Below are 13,948 nucleotides of genomic sequence, written 5' to 3' on the forward strand. Positions count from 1 at the left end.
CTGGGGTTTGAAAAGGAAGATGTGAATTCATCCTAATTCTCAAGACAAGCACGTCTGATGAGCGTATACACATGCACAAGAAAAAAATGAAATAAACTAAGATAATCTGCTCAGTTGGAATTGCTTAATGGAAGCTGCCTGATGAAAACCACATCTGAAAATACTCACTCAGTGATGAGGAGCTATTTCAAGATGTGATCAGAGGCAGTAGTTGTTGAGGAGTTTTCATTTAGGGCTCAAGGTTAGCTTGTTGTTGCTTGTTCTTCGGAAAGATTCTGAATTCAACCAGATGGGCTCTGCCCAGCCAATTCCATTTGATTTAAATCCAATTCAAGAAATATTTATTGGACACCTGCCCAAAGGCAAGGCCCAATGTGAGGTGCTTTCTCCACCTCCACCTGCCTGATAAGATTCTCAAGGAGTCCCATCCTGGTGGTCATCAGGGAGCTGAAAATAATTGCCAAAAACCAGATGGAAAATTCCAAGGTAAGAAAGAAGGCTTGTGAAATTTTCTTTCCATGAAAAGAATCATAGAAATCTTAGAAATGGCCTCTTGGGATGCAAATCAAAACAACTCTGAGGTATCACCTCACACCTAGCAGATTGGCTAACATAACAGCAAAGGAAAGTAATGAATGCTGGAGGGGATGTGGCAAAATAGGGACATTAATTCATTGCTGGTGGAGCTGTGAAATGATCCAACCATTCTGGAGGGCAATTTGGAACTATGCCCAAAGAGCAACAAAAGAATATCTACCCTTTGACCCAGCCATAGCACTGCTGGGTCTGTACCCCAAAGAGATAATGGACACAAAGACTTGTACAAAAATATTCATAGCTGCGCTCTTTGTGGTGGCCCAAAACTGGAAAACGAGGGGATGCCCATCAATTGGGGAATGGCTGAACAAACTGTGGTATATGTTGGTGATGGAATACTATTGTGCTAAAAGGAATAATAAAGTGGAGAAGTTCCATGGAGACTGGAACAACCTCCAGGAAGTGATGCAGAGCGAGAGGAGCAGAACCAGGAGAACATTGTACACAGAGACTAATACACTGTGGTATAATCGAACGTAATGGACTTCTCCATTAGTGGCGGTGTAATGTCCCTGAACAACTTGCAGGGATCCAGGAGAAAAAAACACCATTCATAAGGAAAGGATAAACTATGGGAGTAGAAACGCCGAGAAAAAGCAACTGCCTGAATACAGAGGTTGAGGGGACATGACAGAGGATGGACTCTAAATGAACACTCTAATGCAAATACTATCAACAAAGCAATGGGTTCAAATCAAGAAAACATCTAATGCCCAGTGGACTTACGCGTTGGCTATGGGGGGTGGGGGGGGGAGGAAAAGAAAATTATCTATGTCTTTAACGAATAATGCTTGGAAATGATCAAATAAAATATATTTAAAAAAATAAAAAAAAAAGAAACCAGAAAAAAAAAAAAAAAAAAAAAAAAAGAAATGGCCTCTTGGAGGCCATGTGACAAGGTGGGCAGAGCTCTCGACGAGGGCATCTGGAAGAACTAGGCTTGATTCCTACTGAGAATCTTATTTACCTGTGGAATTCTGGGCAACTCACTTAATATCTCAATTTTCTCAATTTACAATTGAGAATAAGAGAGCAGCATCTCTCTAACAGGGCTGTTGGGAAGACGGCATAAGATAAGTAAAGTGTTCTGCAAACCTTAGAGTGATATATAAATGTGAAACTAAAAAACTAAAAATAGTTTTTCTGCAATTCTAGTTCAATTCATCCTAGAGAGAATAGGCTGAATAGAGTTGAGCTGTCCTTGGGGGTTTCACCCAATCTTCCCCAACAAAAAGAGTCCCAAGAGCAAATAGGGGAATAGGCATGGGTCCCCAGAAGACAAGCCTCGATCCTAGTTAGATGGATTCTGGAGACTGCTAGCCCTGGAGGCCTGCAATACCAAACATATGACCAAAGAGTTAGACCTAAAAGAACTTAAAGGCTCTTCCATCCCATCACCCCCCCCCCCAAAAAAACTGAGTCCTATGGAGGTTAAATGACTTATGTATGGTCACATAGGCAGAGGTAGTGGTAGGATTTGAACCCTGCTCTCGATCCACCCCCCCCCCCAATTTTATCTCATCAATGAGGCCCATCTACGCTAGGATAAAAAGTCCATGGTCTATAAACTCAATTTCTGAACTTGAAATTTAACTTAATTTTACCTTTTCCCCTGCTATTGCTAGTAAAGTTCTTCCCCCTTTTTTAAAAAATCTAACTTTCAGTTTTTAATTAATATTTTATTTTTCCCAATTATATATAAAAATGATTTTTAATCATTCTTTTAAAAAATATTTTCAGTTCCAAATTCTCTCTCTCCATCCCTCGCCCCCTCCTGAGACAGCAAGCAATTTGATATAACTAACCTTCAGTTTAGGTGAACTAGAGAAAAGGAAGATTTTTCCTTGTTTACAACAATAGATCTGGAGAGATATCAGAATTCTGTAATAACAACAACTCATATTTATAACATTCTCTAAATTTTGCAAAATGTTCCCTTCATGACATTCCTGGATTACACAAACAAGGAAACTGGCCAGACAGTGATTTGATTCTACTGACTTATCATTGACGTGTTCAATAAGGTTAACTCTCATAAAATGGCTTTAAAGATATGGAAAACTGAGGACCTAGGAGGTAAGTGGCTTGTGCTTAAAGTCTTATAAGTCTGAAGCTTCAGAGGCAAGATTTGAACCCAGGTCTATAAGTACTATAAAGACCAAGTCACAATGGATAGCAGGGGATGGGGAGCAGATTTGAACTGGGCTCCTATTAGATCTCTACCAAAAGGAAAACCTTAGATGGGGTGGACAGGGGCTCAGCTGCAACTGCCATCTCTTTTCTCACTTTCTCACTCTACTTCAAAACAAAATTTAAAAACCACCCGCCATGTTCCTTGCTTCCTAATAATTCTAAGACCAAGATGCAAAGCAGAGAAGCCTTCCATTCGTACCAGGGCTCCAATTGCTACAGCACCCACTGGAGTGAGTCATGAATCAGGGTCAGAGGTCAATGATTGGGGGTCCCACATTTCCTGAGTGCCACTCCACTGCATGGAAGGCTTCTCAGCCAATGGGAAAGCCAACATGCGGATGACTATCTGTAAATGGGTGGGTGCAAGTGCCCGGACCACATAAACAAGCAAAGTGGCCAGACCGGGATTCAGTTCTAGTGACATCACTGACATGCTTAATATGTTAAAATTTCCCTTTCAAGCCAGGTCAATACCTTCATGCAGTCTGGGGCAGTTATCTTCCCCCAGCAGCTTTTATTAGACAGGGCACTAGGGAGCTCCAGAAATAATGGAGCCTGAAGAGAGCACTTTGCATCAGTGATGATTAAGATTAAAATTTAATTGGGATTTGGGACAGAGAGACGGTCCTTTTTGAGCCTCTTGCAGGCTAAAGGCTGCCAAGGTTGCGCGATATCAAGGGGGGAGGTAGGTTGTATGGGGAGCCTTGCTTTTCTCCTTCCGATCCTTCCCTGTCACCATTTCTACTGTCACAGAATCCTGTTAACTTCACACTCAGAGCAAACACTGGACCCTGACCCTGACAGAAAGAATGGCCAGTTTTGCCATGGGGGGCAAGGAGTGGAGGGAGAGGGTGAGGCGGGGAGAATTTGTTCTGGAGACTGTTTAATTCTGCAGTAGCCCATGGTGAACACCAGCTGGCCAAGGACCAGATGCTATGGGGTACCTAGAAGTCACTGAAAAACAAAACTGCTAGAAGCTCCTTTTAAACTCTTCTAGGCCGTAGGACTCGGGACTGCCTTAGGGGGGCAGCTGCGGGCACAGGCTGTGATTGTATCAAGGTGGGGGAGCAAGGGTCCACTGCCCCCCAAACACATATCCCAATACCTCAACTAAGGTATTTGGTCTTAGGTGATCAGAGCCAGTAGTTTAAAGAGAAAGACAAGACACATGTGGTAGGGACAGCTAGGTGGCTCCAAGGATAAAAACCTGGGTTTGAATCCTCCCTTCTCCACAAATCCCTTAACTTAAATCTCTCAGCTTGAAACTAGAGGGGAGGGACTAGAGGCAGAGAGGCCAGAGCAGTAAATTTACAAATTCACCATTTGCAAAATAGGGATAGTAGGATCTCCCATTGTTATGGAGATAAAATGTGATGCCATACATAAAGTGTTTTGCAATCCTTAGTTTTATGCAAATGTTAAAAAAACAAACAAACAACCCTTCCCTTCCCTCTTAGAATCCATACTGGTATCTGTTCCAAGGCAGAAGATCAGTAAAGGCTAGGCAATGGGGGTTAAGTGACTTGCCCAGGGCCACAAGGCTAGGAAACCAGACTAGCTCTTACTATTATAGTTACTCCAGCTCTCTAGAATAAAGCCCTAGCTGGGTCACATGGCTGATTCTGAGTGAGTTCTCTCCCCTGTTCACATTTTTTAAAAATCCATATCCCTAAATTAAGTCATCTTGAAAGCTTATAGTATTTAGGTCACTGAGCAGTAGCAGACACAACACACACATATGCCTATACAGAAGAATCTTACTTTTTTTTTAGGATTTGGTGTTTCTAGGTAAAAATCCCCTTTTTCCAAAAAATGGAAAAATAAAGGGGGAAGTGGCATTCCCAATAGGATAAGCAGGTCCAGGTGGTTCCCCTCACATGCCCCTAGGAGCATCCCCTTTGCTCTAATTAACTAAGGGGAGTGACAAGGTCATATCTGGGCTCAAGGAGATTCATTGGCTTCTGTATAGAAGATGAATGGTAGGAGAGGGTGACTTGAGGCAGAGAAACCATGAAATAATCGAGGCCAGCAGCATTAGGGACCTCAACTGAAGAGGCAGCAGTGTGAGATAGGAGAGGCACTTTGGAGGGTGAAACAGCCCCAACTGGCAATTGATTGGCTGCATGGTGTGAGGAAGAGAGAGGTTAATGGATAATGCCAAAGCTATATGCCTGGTATCCTGCACGGAAGCAGGGAAATTGAAAAGCAAGGTGAGTTGGAAGGAGAGAGACATGGAAGTTTTGCTGTCCAACGGGCAGATGGAAGACACCAGGGTTCGGGCTATAGATGTGTGGGCCATCATCAGCTAGATGGTACTGAAGCCCCTGCAGACTGATGAGGCCACTGAGAGAGAGAAGAGAGCCTAGGACGGTCTTTGAGGAATGCCCACATTAGGGAGATGCGATCTCAGCAAAAGAGACTTGAGAAGAAGCAGTGAGATAGATAAGGGAAGATCTAAAAGACAGCCGCGTCACCAAAGCCCAGACAGGAAAGAGAAGCAGCAACATCTACCTACCCCACTGTTTCACATCTCCCAGACAAGAACGACTCACCAGAGTGTCGCAACAGTCAGCCCAACTGTCAGATGCAGTAGAGGCTGAGAAGGATGAAGGCTGTCAACCTCCTCCCCGCCACATCAGAGTTGACAGTTAAGATATCACCATTCACTTTGGAGAGAATAGTTTTTTAGTAAAGTGATGAAGTGGGAAGCCAGCCTGCAAAGGGCTGGGGAGGGACAGGAGAGGAAGTGGAGGCAGTGAGTATAGACAGCTTTTCCCCTTGGAATTTGGCTGAGAAAGGGAGCAGAGATAAAAGATCACCTTTTCAGGAAGGGCAGAGGGAAGCTGGGACTATCGGAAGGCAGTTAGAAAGGAGACAAGAGATAAGGTGAGATTAAAGATTAGAGAAAGAGAAGGAGGGATGATTGGGGTTGCAATTTGCTAGAAAAGAGGGGAAGGGATGAGATCAAGGGCAGATGTAGAAAGAGAGTCTGGCTTTGGCAGGAAGAGCTGCCTCTTTAGAGGTTCGGGGAGAGGAGAGTGGGAGATGATGTCAAGGGGTACTGAGATGAAGAGAAGGGGAGAAGAGAGAGAAAAGGGAGAGCGAGTCAAATGGCCTCAATTTTCTCAATAAAATAAGAGGCAAAGATGTCAGATGACTGGGAGTTAAAGGGAAAGGTTTGGGAAGCTGGAGGGGAGAAGTGATATTAAAAGATAGAAGATGGTCAAAGGATTTCCACTTAAAGAAGGAAGTAGAAGACTGAAAAGAGTTCAGCTTATACTCTAGTTTTGTAAGAGATTTTTGTCATCTCCAGCTGACACATTAGTCATCTGGTTCATCCCTATGTCTATGAACTGTACTTGCTCAAACCTACCCAAGAACAGAATCTACTTCCCAGTCTGTAAAATCTCTCCTAGAATGAGACAGTATCCCATAGTAGCACATTCTAATCTCTCACGATTTAGGAAGTTCTTATATTTTCACTCAATTCTCTACCACTGTATAAAACTAACATTTCGCTGAATAACATTAGTATACAGCAAATAAGGGCCAGGGCACCAAGGGATGTGGCAACTCCTTCAATTAAATTCAATAAATATTTCTTCTTGTTCAGTCACTTTTCAGTTGTGTCTGACTCTATGAGAACCCCTTGGGGGTTTTCTTGGCAAAGAAACTGGAGTGGCTTGCCATTTCCTTCTCCAGCTCCTTTTGTAGATGAGGAAACCGAGGCAAACAGGATAAAATGACTTGCCTAGGATCACACAGCTAGTGTCTGAGGTCAGATTTGAACTGAGGAAGATAAAAGTCTTTCTGTCTCCAGACATGGCATTCTATCTACTAGGCCACCCAGCTGCCTCTCAATAAATATTTACTAAGTTACAAAGGGTCTGGAGCATAATTCAATTTATTTACTAGTAAACACCTGCTATCAACAAGACATAACTTCCAGGTTTTCATTCCTAAGAGGCTTTCTGATTCCTCCTTCATCTTACTCTCAAAATTTAGGTTTGATTTTTTGCAGGGTGGTGCCGCTATGATATATTTTTTCTTTACTTACCTCACATTATGTTTCCCTTCTGTGGGATAGAAGCACACTTAGGGCAGGGCCTGGTTAGACCTGGTACCCCAAAAGCCTAGTCAGAAGAGTATATTCAACTGATCTGAAACTGAATTAAGCTTCAGACTCTTTGTGCTTTCGAAAAGTCTCTGAATTCTGGGCTGGAAATACAGAACACAGAGCCTACCTAAGCGGTTTGGATCAGATGCCCCTCATTGCAAAAGGCCCCCAAAAGGAAAGAGCTTCTCCATGGGAGAGCTGTAATTAAACAAAGAATAGCAGGCCCTTGCTGGAGTGTTTGCTGGAGGGCACAAAACTAAGTTAGACCCAGATTTGGTCACTCATATAGTGTGGTCTGCCAACTTTCCCAGCAGGAGAACTTCATGCCACTAACAGGGAGTATTGCAGGGACAGGATGTGAGTGCGTGTGCGTGTGTGCATGTGTGTGTGCGTGTGTGTGTGTGTGTGTGTGTGTGTGTGTGTGTGTGTAAAAGAGAGAGAGAGGCTTTCATTGACAACAGTCCCCTAGTTGATGCCTGTCACCTTCTTTCCAGGGGAAATCCAGAGTCACAAACATCAAAAGGAACTTTCCAAATTGGGAGAAGAGGGCGGCATTCCATATATATATGGAATGCCTTCTTCTTCTTGTGTGTGTGTGTGTGTGTGTGTGTGTGTGTGTGTGTGTGTGTGTGTGTGTATACACAGGAGAGAATGTCCACTCTGAAGAGTGGCCATGTAAACCAAGCACTGCATATAAAAGGGTTTCAACTTTAGCCTGAAGAAACCTCATCATTTAGCTCAAGCTTTTACAAAGTAGAATCAGAACTAGAAGGAATCTTGAAGATGAAGAAGGCCCCAAAGGGGTCCTAGGCCGACTTCATTTTACAGATGACAACATAGAGGCCAAGGGAAAAGGAAATGATTTCCTTAAAGTCATCTAAGTATAGGTAGACTGAGTCAGGATGCTCATTTCACTACAATATGCTGTCTCCATTTTGTTAGTTCCAAGCTTGCCTCTAAGCAAGATTGTAACTAATTCATCAGAGACAACTCTTCCCTTTTCCTTAAGATTGTTGACCACTTCCCTCTTCCCAGATGCTCTCTCTCCCTCTCCATGGGTTTCCATCTCAGTCTCTTAGTTAAATCATCATCCATGTCATATTCCCTGACCATTCTCTCTCTCTCTCTCTCTCTCTCTCTCTCTCTCTCTCTCTCTCTCTCTCTCTCTCTCTCTCTCTCTCTCTCTCCCTCTCCCCCCCCTCTCCTTCTCTCTCCCTCTCTCTCCTTCTCTCTCTCTCTCTCTCTGTCTCTCTCTCTCTCCCTCTGTCTCTCTCTCCCTCTCTCTCCCTGTCTCTGTCTCTGTCTCTGTCTCTGTCTCTCTCTCTCTCTCTCTCCCCCCTCCCTCTTCTCTGTCTCTGTCTCCCCCTCTTCTCCCTCCCCTTAATATGTCATGCTTCACAAATTTCTGCATGTCATTCTTGTGCAGGGACCATGCTAATCTTCTCTTTCTAGTTCTAATTTTGGTACACATGCTGCTGAAGTGCGCACCCTTTTTTACTTTTGTCGCATAGCTACAGTCAAGTCAGAATTTGACAAGCCCCTGGCATGAGGGTGCTGTGCCACCTGATATTTTGGACACCCCAAATTACAGAAGCGTCACCTTTGTTCTTCTAACCCCTTCAAGATTTTACTCTCTAAATAAGTTGACTTCACCATGTGGTAAACTCTACCTGAGTAGAAGGGGACTCCCCTGGGGGGGGGGAGTGTTAATCTTTCATTTACTCTATGGAGCCTGTATTAATATATTTACATGCTGCAGCTCCCATATGATATAAACTCCTTGTAAGGGACTGTTTTTGCTTGTTTCTCTGTATCCCCAGAGCTGAGCCTAGAGCCGGGCACACAGAAAAAGCCCTTGACACATATTTGCTGATCATTTGCCTGATTGCTATTTGTGTAAAGGTCCTATTCATTCACCTTTTTGGCTTCTGTTTCCTCAACTGTAGATTCAGGATTATGGTCTCCCCGAGATCTTTTTTGGTTCCCAAACCTATGAGTTAGAAGTGCTCTCCTCCTTTCTGGCCTGCTCCCTCTCTGAGCATAGGCAGCAATCAAGTTTTGTCTCCGATAAACCTAACCAAGGAAGAGAAATCAGACCCTCAGCATCCAGAGAACTGGCATCTGCTAAGGCGGGTCCCACGGTGACCTGGATCTCTCCCTTCCCTTTTACTAGAAATGTCTTTTGCTAAAGGAGGCTTGGCTGGTTCAGTCCCAGCATTGCTTAATGCTGTTAAAGGACTCAGCTATTTGCTAAGAGCTGCTTCTGGCATTCAAATCTAGTCTTACTCTGGGCACATGTCTAACAGATCTCCAAGCCCATTGTCTTCTGAATGGTTGTCATTTATTTTTTTCCCCAAACACTTCATATTTTTTCCAACTGCCTGCAGAAACAATATTTAATATTCATTTTCTGACATCGTGCGATCCAAATGACTTGTCATCTCTTCACCTGAAGTTGTTGCTTCTCCATGATGTGCAGACCTGAGGGCTCGCCATAATCCTTGCTCCATCATCTCCGAACATCCAGTGCCCCACAAATAGGCTGCTGTTTGGAAGCCAGGAAAATCTGAGTTCAAATCTGATCTCTGATGCCTACCGGTTGTGTGACCCTGGGCAAGTCAATTCACCTGTTTGCTTTAGTTTTCTCATCTGTAAAATGGAGATAATCATACGACCTCGATCCCAGTGTGTTGTTGTAAAGATCAAATAAGATAATCATTATAAAGCACTTGGCACAGTGCCTGACACAATAGTGCTCTATAATGTTTGATATTATTATTTCTAGTTGTATGACACTAGGCAAGTCACTTTGCCTCTGTCTGCCTCAGTTTCATCAACTGTAACGATGGCCATCATAACTGTACCTACCTCTAAGATAGACGAATAATACTTGGCATGTACTTGGCATCAATGCCTAGCCAGTGCCTGGCACATAGCAAGTGCTTAATGAATGTTTGTTCTCAACCCTTCTTTCCCCTTTGTTCTCTTAAACATTACTTATTTGTCTACATTCAATATTTACTACTAAAGTATATCACTACCACCCTTCTCAGTTATGCATCTGGCCTTCTTGTCTGTCTAACCGTCCTCACAGGCCCTACAGGACAGAGACCCTGTCAGCCAATAACAATGCCTACTTTCAGCTTCGTACCATGTCGGTCTGTGTTGCTTTGTATGAATCCTAGTAGTGCAGAGAGACAATAAAGGCTTTTTTGATCATGAGAATATTAACCCTTGAATGGCTGCTTTATATTATGGGAGGACGGGCTCCATCTTCTGGTGCAAATCCCAAGCCATCGTGCCTTCTCATCCTGGGTGATCCTTGACCTGTGCATTTCTATGAATCCTCCACAGACATCTACCCCCACGCTGGAGAACCTGCTCTGGTCCTTCTTCTATTTGGTGGGTCCCAGTGCAACACTTGGGCTGCTCCTTCCCTCAACGTGATGGGCCTCTATATCCTTTTTGGGTCCTACCTATTTTTGAAAACATCACCAGGGGAACTAGATGGCTCAGTGGAGAAAGAGATAGAATCAGGAGGAACTGACCTCAGATATGCCCTCTGGCACTTCCTAGAGGTGTCACCTTGGGCAAGTCACTTAACTCTGATTGCCCAGCTCTTATCACTCTGCTACCCTGGAACCCATACTAATTCTAAGGCAGAAGGTAAGGGTTAAAAAAAATCCTCAAAGGAAAATGTGAAGCACATGTTTCCAGTGTCTACTTTGCCCCAACCTAAAATAGAATCACACCATGAGAATGTAAGCACCCTAAGTGTGGAAACTATTTTGCTTTAGTTTAGTATTTTTTTTTAATCCTTTAGTGCTTAGAATGACTATATGAGTTCAAATCTGGCCTCTGACACAAGCTGTGTGATCCTGGACATTATTTAAACCCTGTTTGACTCAGTTTCCTCACCTGTAAAAATGAACCAGAGAAAGAAATGACAAGCCACTCCAGTATCTATGTCAAGTAAACCCCAAATAGGATCAACAAAAGTCAGACACAACAAAGAGGACTAAACAAAAAGTGCTTAGAATAGATGCTTAAGAAATGTCTGCTGGATTGATTAGTTATTAATTCTGAAAGAAACTTGCTCAACTCAACTAAGGGAAGAGGAAATATAAAATGCTTCAAGTACCCTCAAAAGGGTCTGCCATAAAAGAATCATCCCTTGTGTTACAGATGAAAGAGAGGCCACGTCCTTCTTGAATGACTCTGATTGATAGGTTCATGAAATAATTTGATTTATCAAATACCTTTTCATAGATACATCATGGTGGCAGGAGCCCAGTGAACAAGATCCAGGTAATAAACAGTTAAGGGTTCTGAATGAGGAACATGGGAAACTCCCTTTTCACTTTTTGACTAAAGTTAAGCACTGAAAACCAGAGAGATGAAGGGAATGCTATTTCTGCTACTAACTTACATACTTGCACAAGTTTCTTTTATAAACCTCAGTTTCCTAATCTCTGAAATGTGTGAATGGGATTAGAGAACTTCTAAGGAAGTTCTATTTCCAGTTTTGAAAAGTCTATAAATAAATTAATTCTAGGTTGTTCTTTGGAATGAAAATGAAAATTCTGTTGAAGATATAGATGAAAATGAAAGCTAATCACAGCTAATGTTAGAGCTTGGCCTCACAATATGATCTGGAGTTTTGACGGATTTGTATAAATCTACATAAATGGTAGGGATAAATAAAAAAGATGTGATGCCTATATAGAAAGGGACATTAATAGCCACATATGTGTGGAACATTATTCTCATGCAGGATGCTAGACAAAATCAGATGCACATGGCTCTCAGAAAGACCAGAGCTAGGCCAGGGATTAATGGCCTGAAGTTTGGAGAGGAAAAGCTGGAGGGGAGAAAAAAAAAAAACCCAAACCAACAACTTGTTAACAATTAGCAACCTAAGGGGTTTTCTTTTCTTTTCTTTTTTAAATAACATCCTGGGGACAGAGAGAGAACATTGCACTAAGAGGCTTCCTGTAGGAGAAATAATCAAAACAACACCATGGAGAGAGTCTCTCTGGCTGGGGAACTCAAAGCAATTTACAAATGTGGGAATTCTCATAATTTCCCCATATGGGAGTCAGGAAAGGAGGGCAAGGATGGTGTTATCCCCATTTTACCGATGAGGGAAAGTCAGGCAAAGTTTTCATAACTCTGGAAAGAAAGCCAATTTTGAGCTCCAATAACAATGCTGTAATCTCAAATTCCCAAACACTTCTCACCTTGTCATCTGGGAATGGTTTATATCCTGGGAGATTCTGGTATACGATCTCCTATTTCAAAGAATGAGATAGACAGGAGAGTAAAAGCCTCATTTTATAAGTGGAAGAAATGAAGGTTACAGAGGTTAAATGAGTTGTCTAAGATCACACAGTGAGTTCATGGCAGAATTATAATCAGGATCCAAGCAGGAAGGAAGGAGGGAAGGAAGGAAGGGAGGAAGGAAGGGAGGGAAAGAAGGAAGGAAGAGAGGGAGGGAGGGAAGGAAAGGAAGGAAGGAAACAATTCATTAATTATTATGTACCAGTTCTTGTTAATAAATGTTAGGTATACAAATACAAACAAAAAGAAAGATAGTCCCTAACTTAAAGGACCTTACATTCTAACAGGTGAGGATAATACTAAAAAAGTGAGCAGAAAGGAGAGGTGGGAGAGAAGGTGGAGGTATCTGGCAGGCTCACATGGTTAAGCCCTAAAGAAATCAGGAATATGGTCAAGAAGGGAAGGAAGGCAGGCCAGCCTCAGCTCCTACACCAAACTGAGGGGCCAGGAGGAAAGTGGGAAAAGGAGAACAAGTCTTGTCTTGTGTGTAATTCTACAGCCATCCAATCCTGGCTAGGTAGCTGCAATTGAACCCCAGCCCTGACCATGATAAAGAAGGGCATTTTCTTAAGCTTGAAAAAGGGTAGAAAGTTGAGGCAGGTGTGTTCTTTCATTTTAATATCCCAGGAAGGCAATTCTCCAGGAGCTACATTGAAACGAGTTCCCCATAGGCAAGTCATATCTGGATTTTACTTAAATAGCAGGACTAATCTCCTACTTAAGGACCTCTATAATCTGCCATTAACTCACCTAGACAGGAAAGATGAGACATTGCTTCCCTCTAAGTATAATACATGCAATATACCACTTACCACCTCCCCATATACAATCCATGATTTCCTGCTGCTGGGCTTTGGCAACACTGTTCTCTGTGTCAAGGGAAGACATTTCTGCTTGTTGACATCCTCAAAGATCCAGTTCAGATGTCACTTCCTATGTGAAGGCTCCTCTGATTCCCCATCTCTTGTCAAGTAACACCGATCGGGAGCACAGATGGATAATAGGAACCGTAGACCCCAAACTCCTACTTTTAGGAGCTAAGATTCTATTGATGGAAGCAGGGTGGTGAATGGAGAATTACAAAAGTTCACAGAGAAGCAGAAGATAACAAACAAATTGTTGGGGGCAAAGAAGAAGGCAATTAATTCACAAAAGGCCAATCAGGTAAGACTTCATGGAGGCAGCAATGTCTGGGGAGCCTCAAAAGACAGGATTCTGAGAAAGCAGTGTGGGATAACTCAAAGAACAGGAGATTTGAAGCTGGAAGTCCTGGCTCTATCATCTTAGCTCTATCGTTTACTGCCTCTGTGACCTTAGTCAAGTCATATTCATTGATCCTCAGTTTCCTTATCTGTAAAATGAGGTTGGCTCTCTAAGGATCCTACCAATTTGAGTCATGCCCAATTTCTACTTCTGGTCTCGAAGAGCTCTTTGTATCATTCTTCTGTACTTATATCCTATCCTTTACTGTAGTTATTTGAGTGTCATATTCCCCATTAGACATTAAAGATTTAGAAAGCATCTACTATGTGCCAGTGATGCTCTAGGGGCACAAAACAAGGCAAAAGACAGTCCCTGCCCCCAAGCAGCTCATAGTCTAATGGGGGGGGGGGGTGATATTGTAAACAACTACACACAAACGGGATATATGTGTGTATACACACAGAGAGGATAGGCAGGATAAACTGGAAGTAATTAGCA

General features: G+C 42.8%; 1 protein-coding gene and 1 non-coding gene across 3 annotated transcripts in view; both read right to left on the minus strand.

The window, feature by feature from the left end:
• Window positions 1-13,948, minus strand: part of UBASH3B (ubiquitin associated and SH3 domain containing B) — a 190,363-nt gene that overhangs the window by 98,887 nt on the left and 77,528 nt on the right. The window lies entirely within an intron of this gene.
• Window positions 8,289-8,395, minus strand: LOC130454128 (U6 spliceosomal RNA). Its single transcript, XR_008911812.1, has one exon. It is a non-coding gene; the product is annotated as a U6 spliceosomal RNA (small nuclear RNA).

The sequence above is a fragment of the Monodelphis domestica genome, chromosome 4, assembly GCF_027887165.1.
Source record: "Monodelphis domestica isolate mMonDom1 chromosome 4, mMonDom1.pri, whole genome shotgun sequence".
NCBI lineage: Eukaryota > Metazoa > Chordata > Mammalia > Didelphimorphia > Didelphidae > Monodelphis > Monodelphis domestica.